The sequence below is a fragment of the Mesocricetus auratus genome, unplaced genomic scaffold, assembly GCF_017639785.1.
Source record: "Mesocricetus auratus isolate SY011 unplaced genomic scaffold, BCM_Maur_2.0 contig_11558_pilon_obj, whole genome shotgun sequence".
In the NCBI taxonomy this organism is placed as follows: domain Eukaryota; kingdom Metazoa; phylum Chordata; class Mammalia; order Rodentia; family Cricetidae; genus Mesocricetus; species Mesocricetus auratus.
The window spans coordinates 19,512-35,632 of record NW_024432268.1 but is presented as its reverse complement, the minus strand read 5'-3'; positions in this window follow the sequence as shown (position 1 = coordinate 35,632).

Sequence of the window (16,121 nt, the reverse complement as noted above, 5' to 3'; positions counted from 1 at the left end):
AAGGACAAGGGCTGCCAGAGCGATGTTCACCACGATTGAACTGGCCAGAGCCCCTTCAGAATCCACATAGGTCCAGTTTTTAGGCAGAAAGTCAGCCAGGTCAGAAGCCAGGCTTTGGGAGGTCCCCAGTGTCCAGAACAGAGAGTAGGGGTCTCAGAGAGTTTGTCTTCAGCCCTCCCCACATGCAAATCTGTCCTCAGACTGTGGCCATAGGAAAAGGTGGTGGCTTGGTTCACCTATCCCTTCCAGCGGCTTCCAGGGACACAGCCAATGTCAGCATTAAGTGGGCAGTGGACAGAACATGTTCTATGCTATAACTATGATGGCCATCCTTTATTGTCTTGGAAGTCAGCTGTGGCCCAGTACTGAAGTCTAGGCAGGAACAGCTCTCCACTAATTAGAATCTGCCAGGTACAAGGCCCATCGTTCTGGGTCTGTTTGGGTTGGAGAATGCTCTGCCATCCCAGAATGATAACATTTGGGATGTGTTAGCTGAGATGCTCTTGGGAAATGCATGCATGCACATATCTTTGGGAAGTCCAGGCTTGCCAAATATCTGAATTACACCTGTCCCACAGATAGATACCCTTCATCCATGCCATGTGTCCACTGTGAAGAAATTCAAAGATTTAGCAGGAAAATGGACCTAAAGACAAGAGAAGAATGGCCCCATCAGGGGACCCTTCAGTAACCCATAAATTCCAATGCAGTGTAGAGAGGAGGGGAGAAACCCCTGTGGGCATTCAGCATGGTGCAGGGGCTTCCGAACATGAGGCATAACAGGGGAAGACAGGCATGAGGAAGGGAATGGAGAAGACAAGGGGCTGAAAAGCTGAGTACAGGGATGAGTGAGACAGGCCACTAGGAGGCCAGTGACAGGATATATGGAGGTTGGGGCCATGACCTTGCTTATACTCTGAGAAGTTGTTCTGTGACAGACAAGGAAGGAGGGGCAGCTAGAGGGATCCATGTGTAAGGGGGGAGATACACATTTTGTCCAGCTCTTGGGATGACTTGAAGAAGAAATGCTGGTGGTGGAGAACAGTGTTAGTGAGCTTGCTGTAAACTGTGAAGTCGGGGAACTCAGTGTTTGTGCTGCACTGGGCTCTGTAGAGGGAAGGAGGGGCTTTCTCATTCCATGGATGCCTGCAGTTTGTGGGGGACCACCAGGCAGCCTCCCTGAAACTAGGAAACATGCCCCCTGAGGTGGCAGGGAGTGGATTCCGTGGTGGACTGGAGAGTGATTCTCAGAAATGTCTCATGAAGGCCCAGGCCCTACACAAATGGATCCTGTGATCTATGGCTCCTACTGGTCCTCTTTATCTAGGAAACCACCACCCCCTAAACTCTGTCCTGAGGGCCCAAAGAGCCAGAACTTCCTCCCAGAGGTTACTGCCATCTGCAAGATTTTGCCACTTGTGTGGGTGCTTATCTCAAGAAGACCCACTTAGTAAGGACAATGGCCCACACAGGAGGGCTTCTCTGCTATTTTCTGAGCCCCCTGCCACCCAGTAAATGGGTCTCTCCCCACCTCCTCCTGAGTATCTCTTCTCTCTTCTTCAGGCAGCTCTTCTCACCTCCCCTTGGCTGACCCTCCCTCCCACCTTTCCCCCAGAGTCCCCTTTTATCCTCCCAGACAGGTCCCACAGATTTTACTTATCTCCCCCTCTACTATGTAACTAATCTAGCAGTCCTTGTCTCCTTCTGGACTCCCCGGGCTCCCCAGGCCCCACTCAGGGTGCTTTTGATCCCCACCTCTTCTTAGCTCTCCTCTGTAATGTTTGGTTTTCTCATGTGGGCCTGCCACCTTGTCAACCTGGTCACTTCCCAGAAGTACCTAGCCCTCTGCTGTGTGATCCCAAATATTTTGAAAGTTCAGAGAGAGTGGCTCCTGCTTGGTGACAGTGCAGACAGTGAACCAAGTTTTCATCATGGCCCTTTTACTGTTTCAAGATATTGACTGCTGAGAACATCATTAGCTGGTCCGGATTAGAGTTGGTTTAGGAAATGGGGCATGTGTGTTTGCATCTCTAATTCTCCTGTGCATGCTCAGGAGCCAAGCTATTTCCCACTACAATTCATAATTCACTGTTATCTAAGCAGGGGTTAGGCTGGGCTGTGTCCTGTTTCCTATGTGGACATGAGCCATTGCAGCCACCTCGGTATGTCCTTATACTTCAATGGTCATTGCCTTTGCATCGTGGGGGTCAGGAGAAACTGGCTTCGGAGACGGGCTTGACTATTGAGCAGGTGTACAACTGGTTTGCCAGTGACCGGAGGCGTCAGAGGGCTCTGCTCCTGCACATGCCAAGAGTCCAGGAGGCCGCATCAGAAGTCTCCCGTGCAAAGGAGAGTTGTCATAAGCCACTGCAAAACTCACAGTACCATCACAGGGCTGTGGCCGTGTTTCCATGGACAGGTGAGCTGACATGTTCTTGGTTGCTCGGAATTGACCCTGGCATGGCTGTGTGGTCTGGAGATGGGGCTTGGGATAGCCCTCAGGAGGGACGATGAGTAGCTTCAGGAAGTGAATTGAATCTGCAGGGTTAGAACTCATTCTTTGCACTGAAGTCACACCAAGGGATAAGAATATTGGGATGACTAAAGTCCACTTCTGTTTCCAGTCTGTGGAGCTGCTCTCTGCTGGGCAGGAGGTGGCCTCTAATGCCCCCCTGTCCTGTTCTACTTTAACCCAGATGTGAAGGCAATGGGACTCTACAATCCTCCGAGATACCTCCTGGATCTCAGGGGCCGCAGTACCCAGCCTTGAGCTTTTCTGGAGACTACACAATCTCACAGCCACTGGTTTTCAGGTAGTGTCATTCCCTCAGGCCATGTGACATGTTTCCTCTTTAGTCTCCTCCTCCTTTGATTGCCGAGTAGAGTATCATTACACTTAATTCCAGGACTGCACCTGCTGGGGCCTGATATTGCTTTTGTTTGTTTTTTCTTACTATTGCTTGTGTTTTTATCTCATGGTGTGAGGAGCGCCCTGCATGTACCAGGCTGTTTGGGAATCCCCATGCAATCTTCTCCGCTGTGGCAAGGCATGAGCCTTCTGCCTGTAGCCTGTTACTGGTTGCTGCGTGCAGGGTCATTGCCAGGCTGGGTTGTACCCAGGAGCATGACCTCAGGTAGGTTCATGTGGGCTCCTAACTGGTGACATGGGGATGAGGTAGTGCCTGCCTTTCAGGCTTTAGCAGAGCTCTGATCATGTTTGCGGCAAAGTAGCCCTACATGAGTATTCATTAAACTTTTTCAGCTTCTGTGTAATTCATGAATTGCTTTGATAATGACTATCATTTATTCCTTTGATATTTAGGTCATGTAAAATATTTTGTGTTTTCTGGTTATATGCAATAGACACTTTTAAGTGTCTGTGTTTCCAGGCCAGTCAGAGGCAGTCCTTGCCTATCACAGTGAAGAGGAGGCAGGGTGACTAGTGGTACAGATATTCAACCTTCCACAGATTAATTGCTCCTGCCCATATTGCCAACCCTGGCTGGAGTCCACGCCTGACATACACCCACGAAACCCTGGCCTCCACCCACCAAAGCACATTGTTTGATTATGTTCCGCAGGTCATTATTTGGATGTGAGAGATACCAGGAGTGGCCAGGTAACCATTCTGCCAGCCTCATATCCATGGGGCTCAACCTGGCCTCTGGCCCCTGGCTAGTGTCAGCCACAGAGTTGATTCCTCTATGAATGCCCCTGAGTCTTGGATGATGCCCCTTATGCTGCCGTCCTTCAAGAAAATTTTCCTCCCAATGGAGCAACTGGGATGTAGACAGCAGCTGGAATCTGGGAAGAATCCTAAAGTCACCACCATGGCCCATTGATGTCCTAAGGACTTCCAGCCATGAAACTCAGAACCACTCTAGAAAGTATACATTCTTGCCACAAATATTCCACATTGTTTCTCATGTATGTATCTTGGGGGTGGGAGGGGATTCCATGGATGAAAAATACGGCCGTTAAGAGAGAGTGAAAAGTGGAGGCAATATGTACATGCAGAGGTCAACACCTCAAACTTTCCTTCATTGTCTGTGAGTACCTGTGCAATGGAGAAATGCATGCTCCTGAGACATGCACCGCCCTGCCCCACATATCATTCCAGGGAGAAACACCATGAGTTTGTTTTGCGGTTATCACTGTTGCATTAGTATATGCGTAACACAACAGAATTGTGCAAGTTTTCATCTTGCAAGAGCGGTGTGTTTGCCTGTGTTTCTTACTCTTTATTGAGCATAATGCATCCTTTTATTTCTTGTAATTTCTAATTGCCAAAATCTTATATTGCCTGTTTTCTTCATATTCTTAATACTATCCAGTTTTTCAAGCATTCCATTTGAAAACTCACTTTAGGGGGCCTTCTTTCTCCAGTTTTTGTCAGAAGAGTACTCCCCAAGTCTGGGGTTGAACATTCATCCCAAGGCCTTCCTTACTTGCCTCCTCCCCAGCCCAGTGGGTACCAGTGCTCCTTGCATTGCAACTCTTGTTCTCCAGGACTGAGCAGGAAGTGGATGATCACTTTGCATTTGCATGCAGGGCTAGTGCAAGGTGAACAAGCAGTTGGCCAAGGCAATAAACAATAAACTCTCAAGCCCACCCCAAGAATATCCTTTCTCCTGCAAGCCTACAGCACCTGAAGATTCCATACCCCCCAGCCATGCAAAAGCACCACCAAATTCAGAGTAGAATTTCAAATGCCTGAGCCATGGGAGTCTTTCTCAATCAAAGCTCCACAAGGTCCACATGTTAAAACTTTCTCTCTCTCTCTCTCTCTCTCTCTCTCTCTCTCTCTCTCTCTCTCTCTCGGAGGATGTTTGTATGTGTCAACCCTGATCCTGAAGTTTGACTCCATTTATTAGGAATGGAGTGTTTCAAGTTTAGCAATAAGGACAGAGCAGAAACAGTGGCTGAATCACATAGGAGGTGGCAAGAATGAGCTCTTTGACCTTAGAAGGTCGTGTGCTGCTAACCACCATGGTAGGTGAGCACTCCAGTTGGTCTGGCAGAAGGCTAGAGCAAGGCTTGCTACAGGCCCCTCGTTCTGGCCTGAAATCATACTATGTTAGTGTTGACTATACACCCATGTAGATTCGGGACAGCATGAGTCCTACCTCTCAGGCTTCTCTCCTTTCTGTGTGCTCACTCAGAGATAAACAAATGTACTAGATCACATTTAAGAGTCAAGTATCTGATGTGTTATTCAGCTACCATGAGAAGAGATTTCCAATGCTGCAGACAGGAAGAAACACATTAACCCATAGTCAGTCTTTATACACAAACACACACACACACACACACACACACACACACACACAGGGAGAGAGAGAGAGAGGGAGGGAGGGAGAGAGAGAGAGAGAGAGAGAGAGAGAGAGAGAGAGAGAGAGAGAGAGAGAACTTGGATCACATGAAACTACGAAACTATATGATCTCCTCAGTGCTCAGTGAACTCCAGACAAAACAATGCTGAAACATTCTAAGATCCAGAGGCCATGGAGAAAACCAAGACAAAGAAGCCCTCTTAATCAACTGAGCAAATCTCACATGAACACACAGAGACTGGAGCAGAACGAACAGAGGCGTCATGGCTGCACCAGGCTCTCTGTGTATATATTATAGCTTTCAGTTTATTTTTTTCTTATGACTCTTGAATCCATGAAGGAGTCTGTCTCTGACACTGGTGCTTGCTCTTAGGACTCTTTTCCTTCTGATGGTTTGCCTTGTCCAACTCTGATTTGATGGTTCTTGCTCTTTCTCAGTATATTTTATTGTGTTATGTTTGGGCCTCACTAAAACTCACCCCAGAGAGGGTGATGCCTCATGCAGGCTGGAACCCCTGAGCTCTCTTGCAAGCAGTCTGACAAATGCAGCATCATCACTAGGCAGCTTACCTCACCAGAGAGGGAGTCTCGTCAGGCTGCTTAGTTGGTCAGAATCTCTGCCTTCAGTAATTAATTGCTTTCTGCTTCTATAACCTTAGGGAGGTACCTTTTTGATTCTTAAAAGTTTCTGCTTTATTACACATGGCGGTGTTTAATTCCCAGATCTTTTATACCTCTATCCTTCTTACTGGAGGGGACGTTTCAACTCAAATGAAATGACCCCTTGAGAATTCTGTAGGAGTCCATGCACATAGAAACAGACACTCTGCAGGAGCAGGAAGTTTTGTTTCTTTTAAATGACATGGGTCTATTTGTATATCTCTGGCTGCTACAGAATCCCAGCTGTCCCCCTGCCTTAGCCTGGGGAAGACTGTGTTCGTAGATATAGGCTCCATGCCCCTCTTTGTGCTTTCCTATTTTATCTTGGCTTTACCCTGTTTCATTGTCTTAGAGCATCCACAGTGAGATTTGTCCTGCCAGGGTTGGGTTAGCATTAGCAAATCCTCCTCATGTGTCCCCTATCAGCAGCTGTATGAGGTTACGGACTTTTAAATGTTTCCCTCTTGGCTAACTCTGCACAGAGTACCTTGTTTGAACTCTTTACATTCTCATAAATCACTCAGAGTAGCTTTGATGCACAGATCTAAGACTGTGGGGTTCAAAACACCCAGTTTTCCCTTGAAACAAAATCTGCTCTGATACAAGAAGCAGAATTGTGTAGGATAGAGATCTTCACTTTCAGTTCTCTGGATGTGATGCTGGCTTCATCTGCATGCCAGTGCCTGTATTTACTATGGAGCTGGGCCATCCCTCGCCTTCCAGCCAGGTGATGCCTTCTGGGGTTTGCATCTTTTCTTCTTAAAGTGAGTGCTGTTGGGTGGCCAGTGAGGAGCATAATTACTTTATTCAGAACTGGGCTGGGTGTTATGTGGGGGCAGATCCCTCTTCTAAGTCTAGTAAAGGTCTGATTGGGCCAGGAGGAATGTATGTGGGAAGGCAGGGTCCCAAAGCTTGGCAGAGCATGCCCCTATGTGTAATGCTGTGTTGGTTTTTCCCCAGGGTCGATGACCTGGTGGCCAAGACTCCTGGAATGCTGTCTGGAGAGTCATGATGCTCCATGAGATTTCTGAGGGTAGCATAGGTCAATCGGCCTTTATGGGGATGGGCCAACACATGGAATGAGCAAGTGTGGATTGTGTAACTATCTCTTCCACACCAGTTTCACAGAGTTACCCCAAGTAAAAGTCTATGCTCCCAGAATTCCCCCAAGAGAGTCTGCTTGGAAGCCCCAGGAGTAGCTTGTAAAACCATAAACTCACTGAGTAGTTTGGATGGTAATTCTCTGTATTGGCAAAGTTTCTGAGAAAAGTTTGTGGTGTCCAAAGAGGGACTGTTCCACTCAGACAGTGACACATGTTGAGTTCAAGCCCTGATAAGGGCTTGGAAGGAAAGTTAGCTAGATGAAAAAAGGGGATGTTAAACTGTTGAGCCTTCCTACCCCTTGTGTTCAGGGCCACCCTCATCTACTCATAAACTTTGTTAGTGGGTACTTTGAGTGATATGACATCCCTGTGTTCATGAGACACCCCCACTAGATTGCTGAACAAGAGGGTTGACTGGATAGGGACACATAGGTTACAACTGAAGGGTTTCCTTACCACCAGGAGTTTGTAATGTTTCAGAAAGAAATGCTTTATTAAACTAAATTCAGGTTTTTGTATCAGACTCCATACTGCACCCTAACATATTTTCCTATCGATGCAAATACATTAACACGAGCATTTTAGTACCTGACCAGAATTCACAATGGGGAGGTGGGAACTGCTCTCTATCCATCCCCTGCCTCCTTCCAGATAGATGTGACTATTTCCTAGGCTAGTTCATAAGCACCATTTGGTTGGCATCCCTCTCATCTATTCTTTGATGCTTTCTGTTTGGTTAGTGTTTTATTCATTGTAATTTCCTGGAAGCTGCATTTCTTAGTGTGTTGCTGCTGTCTATGTGATTTTCTGTATATTCTTGGTGTCTAATAACCCTCTGCTCACCTATTCAGTCAGGTGTCTGTTGCAGAGTGGAAGCCATGTATGGACCCGGGGAGCCTAAGGATGACATGTGAACTTTTGCTACTAGTTCTAAGGTCAGATGCTTCTGAGTCTGTGGGGACATAGATACATAAGGCCTTATCCTCATAGCTTGTGTGCACAAGGAAGAGGAACTGCTGCAGGGATACATGAAAGTCAGGGGGCAGAGAAACATTACAACCTCTGTGTTTTAAGACCTTGAGACTGGAACTGCCCAGCCAGGAGAAAGTTGCAGAATTCTTCCTATAATCAGCACATGTGGTGCTTGTGAGTTCATGGACCTCTGATACCATGGGAGAAGTTTCAACTGGTCAATGAATCATGCTGATGGTGAAGTGGTCTTCCCACAAGAGTCTTACTTTCTTGACCTGGTCAGAGACATTTTATTACTTTTTGCTTCAAAATAGATTTTTCTTTCATAGAATACATGCTGATGACATTTTTCTACAATTTTTAGGCTCCCATCATTCCCCCTTCTCCCCTTTTCCTCATTTCTTATCTGTCTCCAGTCAGAAAAGAACAAGCCACCAAGAAACAACAAACAACCACAAGATAAAACTGAGGACAGCTCCAAACCATACAGGGCCACATCTACGGTTATTTGACTTATGGCCTGCCAGTAACAGGAGAAGTGACTTCCTGAACTTCTACTGACATTCTCAAACCCATTTTAAGTCCTTGACAAAGGCACACAAACGTGTCCTGCCAGATGAATCCACAGAGACCCAGGGACAGTCCCAAACCATGGAGCACTACATCAGCTGCAATTGCAGCCTTGACCCACTCCCACTGGCAGAGAAAGCCCAGAAACTGGGAGCACCCTCCCCAAACCATCCATCACCACAACCGCTAGCAAGAGAACATAGACCACCCCAACTGGGAGAAGAAGATCTACCACCAAAGTCACAGGCCCCAGTTACATAAATCGGAAGAAAAGAAATCCCCTTAATCACAGTCCCCCACCTACATTCACTGGAGGAAGAAATGGAAAAAGGAAAGCACGAGAACATGTTCAAGGACATCATGATTTATATGACACCATCACAGAGTAGGAGATCTATACCAGAATGACCTAAACATCCAAACACAGATGAAGCAGAAGAAATTAACTTTTAAAAGACCTTTATGAACATGATGGAGGATCTTAAAGAGCCAATGAGAAAATCCCTTAAAGAAATGGAAGAAAATAAAAACAAAAAATGGAGGAAAACACAACCGAAAAAAATGCAAAAAAAATTAACAACAAATCGTTAGAAAGAAAGGAGAGAGAGCCACGAAAAAAAGATTAAATGGGTAAGGGAAACAATTCAAGAATTTCAAAACATGAAAAATGAAATAAAGGCAACAAAGCAAACAAAAACTAAGGGAAAACTGGAAATGTAAAATTAGGGTAAACCATCAGGGACTACAGATATAAGCATATGCAACGGAATGCATGAAATGGAAGAAGTAATCTCACCTGCTGAATATAGATTCATCAAGCAAAGAAAATCTTATGACCAACAAAGCCTTAACATAGAGTAACCAGGAAGGAAGGGACAATGGGAAAAGGCCAAACCTAAGAATAATAGGCAGAAGAAGGTGAACAAGTCCTGTTCAAATATCAGAAAACATATTCAACAAAATCATAGAAGAAAACTTTCCCAACTAAAGAAGGACACGCATATAAAAGTACAAGAAGCTTACAGAACACCAAATGGACTGGACAATGCAACACAATAATCAATTCATAAAACATGTAGAATAAATAAAGAATATTAAGAGCTGCAAAGGAAGTGCTGGAGAGATGTCTCAGAGGTTAAGAGCAGCGGATGCTCTTTCAGAGGTACTGAGATCAATTCCAAGCAACCACATGATGGCTCAAACCAACTATAATGAGATCTGGTGCCTTCTTCTGGCCTGTAGGATACATTCAGACAGAACACTGTATACATAATAAACAAATGCATCTTTTAAAAAAATAAAGAAAGAACGTTAAATACTTAAAGAGCTGCAAAATAAAGGATCCAACTAACGTATAAAGGCAGACCTATCAGAATTATACCTGACCTCTAAATGGAAAGTCTAAAAGTCAGAAGATCCTGGAGAGATTTTTCAACAGACAATAAGAGAGTTTGATGACAGCCCAGAGTACTACACCCAACAAAGGTTCCAAACACTGTAGATGGAGAAATAGTCAAAACAAGATTTAAAAAATTACTATCTACACATTCAGCACTATAGACAGTACTAGAAGGAAAACTCCAAACCAAGGATGTTATCTACACTCACAAAAACAGTCAATAGATAATCCCACATTATGAAAACCCCCCAAAAGGGACACTCACACACAATACCAAGAGCAACAGTAAATTTACAAACAAGATGAATCAACAATCACTGGTCATTAATATTCCTTAATATCCATTGTGTTAATTTGCCTACAAAATATGCGGTCTTACATAATATATACAAAGATAGAATCCATCCTTCTACTGCATACATGAAATACACCTCAATTTAAAAGACAAAACATTATCTCACAGTAAATATTTGGGAAAACATTTCCCGATCAAATGGAACTAAGAAACAATCTGGCTTAACTATCCTAATAGCGAACAAGTTAGACTTCAAACTAAAATTAATCAAAAGAGATGAAGAAGGACATTTTATATTCAGCGCAAAAAATCCATCAAGGTGAAGACTCAATTCTGAATATTTATGCCCCAAATAAGAGTGCATCTTCATTTGTAAAAGAAACACTACAAAAACCTGAATCACACATAAATATGCAAGCGCTCTCACCACTGGAAAGGACTACAACATACAAACTTAACAGAAAAATAAAGGAAATACCAGAAGTTGTGATACAATTGGTTTTAATAGAACTCTCCAACCAATCCAAAACTAAAATATACCTTCTTCTAAGCACCGCATGGAAGCTTCTTCAAAAACCACCCACATACTTGGGTAACAAAGCAAACCTCAGCAGATATAAAAATTTGGAACAACCCACTGTAACTTTTTAGATCACCACGGATTAAAGTTAGAGTTCAAAAGGAATACAAATTCCAGAAACCCTACAAGCTCATGGAAATTGAAACAAATGCACAATTGCTTCCACCCTGGGTCAGGGAAGAAAGAAGGAAATAAATTAAAGACTTCCTAGAATTCAACCAAAATGAATGCACAAAATACACAAACCCGTGGGACTCTTCCAAAGCACTGCTAAGAGGAACGTTCTAAGCATTAATGCCTATATAAAGAGACTGAAGAATAGTCATACTAGTGACTTAACAGCACGTACGAAAACTGTAGAAGACAAAAGCAAACTCACCCAGAAGGAGCAGAGGCTAGGAAATAATAAATTCGAGGGCTGAAATCAACAAAGTAAAAACAAAGAATCAATGAACAAAAAGTTGGTTCTTCAAGAAAATCAACAAGGTAGACAAACGTTTATTCAAAATAAACCAAAGACTGAGAGAACATGCAAATTAACAAAATCAGAAATGAAAAGGCAGACATAACAACGGACACTGAGGATATTTAAAGTATAACAGGTCATACTCTGAAAAAGCAAACTTCAAAAAATTGGGAAATTTAAGGGAAAGGAACAATAACTTGGATAGTTATTACTTACCAAACTGAAAACAAGAAGAAATATGCAATTTGCACATAACTAGAAACCCTAATGAAACAGAAGCAGTCATCGAAATTCTCCCATCAAAAAAAAGCCTAGGTTAAAATGGAATCTGTGCAGCATTCTACCAGAAATTCAAAGAAGAGCTCATACAAATACTAATCTAATTGTTTCACAAAATAGAAGAAGCGTCATTGCCAAACTCTTTTTATGAAGGCATAATTACCTTGATATATAAGCAACACAAAGGCACAACATAGAAAGTGAACTACAGACCAGTCTCCCTCATGAATATTGATGCAAAAATACTCCATCAAATACTGGTAAACTGACTCCAAGTACCCATAAGAAAAATAATTCAGCATAATCAAGTAGGTGTCACCTCAAAGATGGAACGATGGTTTAACACATGACAATCTGAAAACATTACCAGCATATAAACAAACTGAAATACAAAACCGCACGATCACCTCATTATATCAAACTAAATGGAGAGAAACTCACTGCGATTCCTCCAATATCATAAACAAAACAATGTTGTCCACTCTCCCCATATCTCGTCAATATTGTGCTTCAAGTTGTAGTTAGAGTAGTAAGAAAACAAGAGATCCAGAGGATACAAATTGGAAAGGAAGAAATCAAATTTTCACTATTTACAAATGATAGAATATTTTACACCATTGACCTGAGAAATCCCTCCAGGAAACTCCTCCAGTTAATAAACACCTTCAGTAAAGTTGTAGGATACAAGATAAACTCAAATATTAACAATGTTCTTCCCATGTTTAGAAATGATAACGGATCTAAGAAACAAACAATAGAAATATCACCCTTTACAATAGTGACACATATAAAATGTCTTGAGGTAATTCTAACCAAACAAGTGTAAGACCTGTATGACAAGAACATTAAGTCCCCAAAGAAAGAAATTGAGACCAGCAGGTCCAGGGAACCAACAGGACCAGTGGGCCTGGCGGGACAAGCAGGACCAAGTAAAACAGGCCCTGCATGCCAGTGCATAGGAATTGCCTGGGGATTGCCACAGGGGTTCCAAACCAAGTGCAGGCAATGCACCCCAGATCACTGGTCTTCTCTTCCACCAATGAGACCAAGGCACCAGCTATTTCAGGTAAACAAGGCCCCATATCCGGGCCTGCCTTCCACTGCTTGGGGACTACCACAGAGCCTTCCATGTTGGCAGGAGTCAAGTATCCGTGATCCCAGAACTTACCTTCCACCAGTGAGACCAGGGGACCAGCAGGTCCATATAAGCAAGGCCCAGCATCTGGGCCTGCATTCCAATGGCAGTGGACTACCTACTGACTGCCACAGAGCCACCCATCCAGCTGGAGCCCAGGACGCTAATCCCAGGTCTTCTCTTCCACCAACAAGAACAGGGAACAATTGGGACCACCAGTACCAGAGGGTCCAGTGGAAACATTTCTGGGGGACTGCCACAGAGCCTACAATCCTGGCAGGAGCCACACACATAAGATCCCAGGTCTTATCTTCCATAAAAGTGAGAGAACACCAAATAGAGTGGATCACTAAAGAAACTCCCCTCGCCACATAATAATCAAGACCCAAATTATACAGAATAAATAAAGAATATTAAGAGCAACTAAGGAAAAAGGCCAAGTAACATATAAAGGCAAACCTATCAGAATTACACCTGATTTCTCTGTAGAAACACTGAAACCCACAAGGTCCTGGATAGATATTCTACCAATACTAAGAGCCCATGTATGCCAGCCCAAACTACTATAACCAGCAAAGCGTTCAATCACTGTAGTTGGAGAAAACAAGTATTCAATGACAAATCTAGATTCAAGCAACATATCCACTAACCCAGCCCTACAGAAAATTCTGGAACAAAATCTCCAACCCAAGGAAGTTAACTATACCCAGAAAAACATAGGCATTAGATAATCCCAATTTACCAACAGCCAAAAGAATAAGGGGTGGAATTCCACACTTAATTCCACCACCACCAACGATTCCAAATCAAAGAAGAATGAGCAAAATTAATGGCCCTCAATATTAATGGCCTTAACTCTCCCATAAAACAATACAGAATGGATTCGAAGACACAACCCAACCTTCTGCTGCATACATGAAACATACCTCACCCTCAAAGACAGACAATATCTCAGAGTTAAAAGTTGGGAAAAGATTTTCCAATCAAATGGACCCAAGAAAGAAGCTGGGGTAGCAATCCTAATATCTAACAAATTAGACTTTAAAAAAGTTCAATCAAAAGAGATGAAGGAGATCATTAAATACTCATCACAGGAGATATCCAACAAGATGAATTTTCAGATTTGAACATCTATGTCCCAGATACAAAGGCATCCATGTTAGTAAAAGAAACATTACTAAAACTCAAATCACATATAAAGCCCCATACACTTACAGTGAGAGACTTCAACACCCCAATCTTACCACTAGACAGGAATACCAGACAGAAACTCAACAAAGAAGCAAAGGGTCTAATAGAAATTGTGAGCAAATTGGGATTAACAGTTATCGATAGAACATTCCATCCACATAAAAGAGAATATATATTCTTCTCACCACCACATGGAACATTCTCAAAAATCTACCACATACTTGCCACCATATCAAACCTCAGCAGGTACAAAAGAATTAGAATAACTCCATGCATCTTATCAGACCACCATGCATTAAAATTAGAATTGAACTACAACGCAAATTACAGAAACCCTACAAACTCATGGAAATTGAATAATGCACAATTGCCCCATTCCTGGGTCAAAGAAGAAATAAAAAAAAAGAAATTAAAGACTTCCTAGAATTCAATGAGAACGGAGACACAACATACCCAAACTTATGGGACACATTGAAATAAGTGCTACGAGGGAAGTTCATAAGTTCCCACATGAAGAAACTGGAGAATAGTTAGAATGGAGAATTATCAGCACAGCTGAAAGCTCTAGAACACAATGAAGCCAACTCCCCAAGGAATAGGAGACACCCGGAAATAACCAAAGTGAGGGCTGAAATCAATAAAGTACAAACTAGGAAAACAATACAAAGAATCAATGCAACAAAAAGTTGGTTCTTTGAGAAAATCAACAAGATAGACAAACCTTTTCCCAAACTTCCCAAACAGCACAGTGTGACCACGCAAATTAACAAAATCAGAAATGAAAAAGGGGACATAACAGTGGACTCTGAAGAAATTCAGATAATCATCAGGTCATCCTTTGAAAACCTGTACTCCACAAAAGCAACAGGATAGATAACCTTTAGTTCCATTGTTTTGGCCCTCCCACCCTCATCCATTATTACCTATGGCAGCTGGGACTGTGGTCACAAGAGTGGGACATCTTGCACTGACCCTCAGATGCTGCAATACACGAGAAATTAGCCAGCCATGAGGACATAAGAGCAGGAGAGTTGGGCATCTCCCTATGGGAGAAAGCCCTGTGCCTTTCCTGGGAAAAACAGTAGAGCTGGACCTGGGGATATGAGTGAGGGGGACCTGGAGCTGAGGGCCATAGAGCAGGAGAATTTTCCATGTTCCTTGCTAAAAGCAGCAAGAGTGAGCTAGTGTAAATAGTGCTTTAAAGCTTTTGTTGTTTTGCGTGGAAATCCAATCCCACTCCTGACAACCATTCTGTTATTTTGCGTGGAAATTCATGATCCCACTCCTGATCACCATTCTGTATATAAAATTTATGAAAAAAATTAATTAGTAATGTAAAAATAAATCCAGGTCTTCCCTGATTAAACCTGAACACCCAAGGGTCTCCAGACAGAACTGTGGTTATTTTTCTTTGTTTATGGATCACCTGCCTTAAAAACCTTCTTTCACTTGGAATTTGTAATGCTTACATTTGAAAAGGTGTTGGAGTACACTGCATTTCAGGCTACAGATCAACATGTTCTATGAGCTATCTGAGCTCAGCACAATATGGAGAATATTTTTCTCAGCAGTTTTCTTTCTCTGTCTAAAGTCATGTGAAGAGTGTCTCTAGGTTCAGGTACCTGACTTTATTTAGAGGAAGACTTTATACAGAGTGCCTGTAAACTCTGTATGACTATGCATGATTTTACACCTTTCTTCCCGTGTGCCCTGATATTTGAATTGGTACATCATGAATGTTTATCTTTCCTGAACTTTGTCCAAATATGCAAATTAGGTATATTCTCATGGATGATTTTGTCCTCCTCCTCCCCAATGACTCAAGTTATATAAGTTAGCCCATTGCTTACATAAATGAGTTGTCTCTCCCAAGCTGAATCCTGGACGTTCTTTCCACCATGCTCATAGCTATCCCTAGCATGCTTGCTGCTTCTGCTTCCTTTTCCCTCACATCTCTGTGACAAGGCACTCACAAGGAAAACTGAGACCAACAACATGCTTTTCACCATTATTTTCACCAATACTGCTTGTTGGAAGTGTATGAAAACATAATTATGGCCTTCAGGGTTTAGCATGTCAAAACATTCAAAGAAAGGAACACTTTAGGCATACAGAGTAGGAAGCTTAGACATTCCCAG